Raw genomic sequence first — 6,976 nt, 5'->3', positions numbered from 1 at the left:
TTGGGGAGGAGCTCACTCCACACAGATGTGTGCCTGCTTTGTCAAATCCCCTTACTAAGATAATGTTTATAAAAAGGCTTTCCACAAAAATGGGTAATGAATGGAAATCAAGGGTACTTTTGAAAAGGCTGACTAAAATTTATTTTAGTTTCTATAAAAGAGCAAATACTTTGAATGTAAAAGGTGAATGAAACAGGTGTAAAGTGGTTAATTTGAATGTAAGGGCAATCACATTGCTTCTGCTTATGGAAGAGTAAGATCATTTAACCATGGAGTGAACACATTTATACACTAGTTTTGCATGCTTGCAATCTACATAATGGAGATGTTTTATCATATACTTATGAGATATGAATGAGGACAGGGTATTTGTAAAGCTAACCTTCCGCAACCTTATAGTTCTAGTAATAGTGCCATGTAAATATATTACCTAGTATGAGAAGATACATTGCTTCATGCAACTGAGCCACATATATAATTTACAAATGTATATGTAAATGTTATACCTTTGAAAAATTATTAAGGCACATATTTATAAAAAATAAATCTGATATTTGCCATGTAATTATTGCTATGGTTGTGATTCTATAACCACTAAGGATCTGCCTTTGCTGGGGTAAGATCAACATTCTGGTTTATACTGTGAAAGCAAATGACATGTCCTATCATAGTTTTAATCACATTTCTGTCACTATTTAAAACAATGAACTAAATAAAAGTCCAAGTCTAGACACCAGGAAATGCTGAGGTCCTGCAGAAGATACTGTGAGGGACTCTGGATCCGAGGCTCTGACAGGAACGGCTCCCTCATGCTTGCAATATTTATTGGAAGCAATTTCAGTGCATTCTACAGCTGGCTGATTGAGTCTCAGATGGGGGATTCTTTTAACCATGTTAACTTAGCAACTGGAAGTTACATTTAGATATACATACCCAACTATAAACATTTTAGAGTGGGATATTGAATTTCCTACCAACTTGGCATCTAATACAGATTTCCTGACAGAAACATAACACACTGTAAAAACTGCAGTTTGGAAGTCGAGAGAAAGCTGTGTTTGATGCTGGTTTCCAAACTTACTGAAGCATGTTAACAGTGTGCAGGAGTTACAACTGGGGCAGCTTACATCTGGAGCCAAGTGCTTGTCTGGGCTATATTTTTGGCACAGCCTATATGGCCATCACAGAGGGAGACAGAGAGCAGGCCCTTTACATAACATCTAAGTTAACAAATGCATAGTTAGCCAAGACCATGAAATACCTGCATGCTGACTTCCAAAGCTAGAACACATTTCAGCACACTAAAAGGTGCATACAGTGCTCAGGTATGACATTAACTCCACTTTACTGCTTTCATGTGTTGTTTATCACTTAGGGTGGAGATAGAACAGAGCAACTTCAAATTCACACTGTAGCAGCACCCTGATATCCCAGCTGAAGGCTGCTTCCATCCCACTGGCCTATTAACACTGCTCAGTATCTGGCTCCTACCTACACATGCACACAACTAGGCTGAGTGATGTCGTGTTCTGGTCCTTGCTAACTGCCCTGGTGGGAAGTGGTGTAGAATTCACTGTCCTGCTTTTATTAAAAAATCAGAGGTCAAAACTAGTATTTATGTGAGAGTTGCCAACATTTATTTCCAGTTATAATTTCTGTCTACCTTGATCTTATTTTGCTTTACCCTGCCAATGGAGGCTGTAAGTTTATCAAAAACTTGAATCCTGCCGAACTGGCAAATATGAAAATTTGGAAAGAACACCACAGACCTTCTGCCTGGATATGGAGCAAGAGGCTATGGCTCAGATCAGCCTGGGTCACCCTGTAATTTTGTGCCAATAAATTAGCCATTACATAGCCTGCAGGCTGTTTGGGAATGTGGCACCTTTTATCCTAGTTAGACTTGAAGGTTCCCATGGGGTTATTCCAATCTATTAATCAGAAGCCCTTTTGTTTAAGGACCATGATTATCACTTGGGTGTGGGACAAATACAAGGCAGAAGTCAACTCCTGCCCCAGGGGTACTTTATTTGCCCAAGTCAAAGGTGAGATGAGTCCTGCAGGTGGAAGTTTCTCACTGCCAGCTAAGGCTTCTCGGCAGTGTACAGCTATGCTTGACATTGGAGCTCCAACCAGTTATTGATTCATTCTGTAAAAAAAGAATTAGAAAGGGTTTATTTTACTAGAAATTATAACTTACAATTTTCAGAAATGCAGAAAGCCACCACTAAATGTGCTGCCATGCAGGAAAGGCTACAGCTGACCAGAAATTATATCATGTGGGTCCAAGAGTCAGCATAAAATCAGCTCAAACTGATGGTTAAATCCCTGCAGGCCTTCCCTTCAGTGAGTCCTGGCAGAAACATGAGCACTGCTGAAACTCACTGCAACCAGAAGTAAAGCAGAAAGACTCACTCTGCTTAGACAGCTGATCTGTGAGACCTCCTAGAATGGCAGTTCCTTCTGGAAGCCTTATAGTCTAGGTAATCTCAGGCTACAGTGGAAATGGTCTTCCCAACAGACACTCCCAGAGAAATTTCATGTGCTACTGTATAGGCAAGACAGAAACTAACAGGAGGTCTCTTCATGGTGTGCTGCTGATTTGTCATGGAAACTGCATGTAACACGATTTTATGAATTTGAGTGAAAGGAAACTGGTCAATTGACCAGCATTTTCTGGTTTGTTCTAGATATGGGATTGTCAAGATCTTCATTACAATGCCCTATAAAGCATATTTGGACTGTCTTCCCACAGCCAACTTAATCTGGTGAAATCCAAGCAGTATTTTCATGTGTGTCACAACTGGATAAAAAACCAAAAACCTGCAGCTTGCTAAAATCTTGTGTTTCAGGGCTTGAAATTGTAGCTGTGTTCACAGGAAAAATGAGTCCCAGAAGCAACTTATACAAGCAGTATTTCCACCATCTGCTGCACCTCCTCTCCTCCCTCCTGGCCCTTATAGACAACCTCACTCCAGAGGTTTTCCAGACCTCTGCTATAATTTTCAGTTTGCTGATTTCTAACTTCCTAAAAACTGAAAATTCTTGTTCATCTCTACAAGGTAATCTCCCCAAAACAATCTAGTCACTTTCCAAAGATATAAGACTTACAATGACAAACAGCAGGTAATTTTGATTGCCTCAGCATTCCCTCCTCAGTGAAAAAAGCCAAGGCAACCCTCCAGATAAGCTGCTTCCCTGCTGGAGCTATGGCAATGCTGTCTGATATTCACACACCTTGAGTGAACTCAAAACTGCAGCAACATTACATATTAAAAACCAACCAACCAACCAACCAACCAACCAACCAACCAAAACCAAAATCCGAACCCATTATAAAATGCCTGTAACAAAGAACAGAAGGGAAAGATTCTTTTGATATAAATTTTTTCAAAAGTCCTCAAAATTAATGGCTTGAGAACAGCTACAGTGTCTCCCTAGTTCTTGCAGGAGACAGTAGAGCATGATTGTGTTAGGAAAGCAGCGCTCTGTCAACTACAAACTGGGTATTTGTGAGCTCTAGAGGACCGCTTGTTGTGCAGCCAGACGGACACTGTGTGCTGCATGCACAAATGCAATGAGCCTGCGGAGAGCGGGGCTGCAGGGGAGGAACGCGGTCGCGCTGGCAGAAGAAGCCGAGCCCCCAGCAGGGGGTGGGCTCCGACCGCGCAGGAAGGAGCTGCGGCGGATCTGGCAGAGGGAAATCCTTGGCGCTGTCCCAATTACTCATTGGTGGGAGAGGCGCGGGACGCACTGGCCCCCATTTCCAAGACTGTACTGCTGTGTGCTTGTGATGCTTTCCCCGATAGAAGTCAAATGTCCTGGGGGACAAGTCATGGAGGTCTGAGTAGCAGAGCTCATTCCAAAATGAAAAGGAAAGGCATATTCATATGAATTACAGGGATCTCTCGTATTTTGGAGCAGAAAATGATTTTAACAGCAGAAAATGATGGGTTCTTAATGCCCACCTTAGGTTTGCAAAAATCTGACATCTCAGAGACCACCAAGCCACCTGTCTGCTGCTCATGCCCATGAAACACGAGCCTCCCACACCCAGGAGAAAGCGAGGCACACTGAGCTATTGGAGGGCAGGACTGTGGTCTGGCTGCACCTGAGCTCCTGATGCTCAGTCACTGAACAATACTAAGCTGCACAACTCCTTGGGTATGTCACTTCAGTTTCACTTGGATTGCTGCAGTGCTGATCTTCACGTGCCCAAGGCGTCAGTCCCTATGACACAGATGGCACCCACAGACAGCCCCATCCAAAGCAAGCCAGAAGCCTGTGGTACAGATGCCCTTTAATGCTCATGCACAAGGGCTGGAACGATGGTTGCACAGCCAACCTCCGTGTTCTGGAGTGGTTTATGCACCTCTGTGACCTGAACATTAACTTCTGTGAATGTTTAACTGCCCAGGCTTCTAGAGACTAAGTGGAAAACAAATCCACCACATGGCTTCATATCTACACCTGCATGGGTCATGGGTGTGGGGCTGAAACATCTATGGTATGATGCTCTGCTTGAGCAGAGGTGTAACAGGCCCTGAGCTGATGGCACTGAGCTGCCACTCTCTCTGTGAACCCTCTCTAAGGGAAGTTAAGCACACAAACCACCAAATGGAGGGATGTGAGGCACCCAAAAACAAAACTGCAGCCTGCAGCAGCCGCAGGGAGCACTGGAAGGGAAGGGCATCTTTATCCATGGTGGTCCTATGCTGGAATTTAATGCATCTTCAAGGACTGTAGCTGCCACAATCTAAAAAGTCCCTGCTGAGAGGAACATTCTCTACAGCTTTTAGCATTTTAATAGTTTGGGCTGAAGTTACATCCCTGGCTCCTTACCAAATCATCCTCAAAGCATGGACTCACTCTAGCTTGTGAAAAATGGTGGGGGGGTTTTGGTGGTCCGAAATGACTGTATATGATTTTAACATGGCCAAAATCAAGTGTTTCAACCCTAACCAGTTCTAGTCCTGGCAGAACTATTTTTAGGAAAATTTCAAGCAGAAATTCAGCTGGAGGCAGGCAAGTGTTCTGAGAAATTTCAAAGCAATGAAGTTTGGCAGGGAAATGGGGTGGAGCAGCCCTCTCTACATGCTGACATCTGCAAACTCTGAGAAGGGAGACATTATCAGTCTTCAGCTACCTGAAAGGAGTTTGTAGCAAGGTGGGGTGGCCTCTTCTCCCAGGTAACAAGTGACAAGATAGAGGACACAGCCTCATGGTGTGCCAGATGATGTCCAGTTGGACATTAGAAGGAATTTCTCCACAGAAAGGATGGTTAGACATTGGAATGGGCTGCCCAGAGAGATGGTGGTGTCATCATCCCTGGAGGTGTGTAAGGAAAAGGAGGGATGTGGCAGTTGGTGCCTTGGTCTAGCTGAGGAGGTGGTGATCAGTCATGGCTTGGACTCTCTGGCTTCCGAGGTCTCTTCCAGGCTGATCGATCGTGTGATTCTGTGAAAAAACACTAGAGTGCATCTGGCTGCTACAGAACCAGTAGAGAGCGAGAAAGCCCTTCTTTCTTCGCATCAGGCACAGATCTGCCTTTATAGTCTCGAAATTTCCCCTAATATAATTTTTTTTTCCATGACCCTTACAAAATTTTCCGGGAAGATGTTAATTTCTATGTAGAATAAAAATCTCCCTGCTCGCCTCAGGCGAGGGATGAGCTTCTCATATCGTAGCCCGGCACTTACTAGTGAGGCACTTGGGCGCCCTTTACCCAGTGGGCTTTACCTACCCCTCTGCTGCCCGCGGTCCCGCCCTCCCTGTCCTTGCGGAGCCCCCGCTGTCCCAGCCCGCCCCCACCGCCCCCCTCAGCCCCCGTCCCGCCCCCACAGGCGCCCTCAGCCCCCGGCCCGGCACCCACAGCCGCCCTCAGCCCCCGGCCCGCCCCCGCCCCCGCCCTCAGCCCCCGGTCCGCCCCCACCCCAGCCCGGCCCCACCGCCCCCAGCCCGCCATGTTGCCGCAGCGCACCGCGAGATGGCGCCGCGCTCCGCCGGGCCGGGCGGGGCCGCCGCGGCCCCCTCGCGGTGCCTCACGGAGCTCCGCCGGGAGCCGCACTCGGGTGGGATCGGGTCGGTCCGGCCCGGAGCGGCACTCGGAGGCACCGGGAAATGGCTGCGACTGGGGCAGGGCAGCCCAGCGGAGCCGGGTCTGAGTCAGCCACTCCGAATTGGCCTCTTCCACAACAAGTGATACCACTTGATCTTCAAGCCTCGTGGTAATAATGTAAAGTGGATCACGTGGCTCCTTTTCCGTGAAAAATAAAAACACGTTTTTGTTTCACGTAATTTTTTAAAGAGTGAAAGTGGAGTTGGTTTTGGCCTATATACCTACATTCTGCCCTTCTTGTGACACTCGTTAACAATACAGTAGCTCTCATGTTACTGGCATTTCTCTGGATAAAATACTTGCTTTCCCTGCTCTGTGCATACCTTACTTTCCCATAATCGTCTTGCTTGACTCACAGCTTGAGCCTGCAGGTGCTGAGTCTCTTGTAAATGGTACCAAGTGCCATCGTTCCTGCTGACAGCGATGCAGGAGTCGAATAAACCCGTGGCTGGACACGGGATTAAAAGCAGAACAAAAGAGGCATTGAATACCGTGAGGGAGGGTTGCTCTCCTGTGGAAACTCCGAAGGGCAGGCACCATCAGCTCCGGGATGAGCTGGTGCCAACTGGCCGTGTGTTCCATGTGCCTGCACCACGGTCTGGCTGTGGGAAGAGCGTAATCGGGGGACATGGAAGCTGTGGCTGGAGTCCTGCAAACATCTGGGACAGATGCTGCTACATAGCCAAATTTCAGAGTATTTCTGCCTTTCTGAAAAGAGCAGCTGTTTGCAAATGCTGTAGGAAGTTGCAGCTTTGGGAATAGTGAGGAGAAGAGGGGTTTGAAGTTGGACAACTCATGACAGTCTGCAGTGGCACTTGGCCAAAAGAACACTTTAAAAAATGTGGCCTAGTAGCTAAT

General features: G+C 46.5%; 1 long non-coding RNA gene across 1 annotated transcript; it reads right to left on the bottom strand.

The window, feature by feature from the left end:
- Window positions 1-303: 303 nt before the first annotated feature.
- Window positions 304-6,561, bottom strand: LOC139671338 (uncharacterized). Its single transcript, XR_011697718.1, has 3 exons — window positions 6,442-6,561; window positions 5,147-5,457; window positions 304-2,149 (listed from the first exon to the last, which is right to left on the bottom strand). It is a non-coding gene; the product is annotated as an uncharacterized lncRNA (long non-coding RNA).
- Window positions 6,562-6,976: the final 415 nt, after the last annotated feature.

Source organism: Pithys albifrons, chromosome 4 (assembly GCF_047495875.1).
Source record: "Pithys albifrons albifrons isolate INPA30051 chromosome 4, PitAlb_v1, whole genome shotgun sequence".
In the NCBI taxonomy this organism is placed as follows: domain Eukaryota; kingdom Metazoa; phylum Chordata; class Aves; order Passeriformes; family Thamnophilidae; genus Pithys; species Pithys albifrons.
This window is presented reverse-complemented; position numbering and strand designations above follow the sequence as displayed.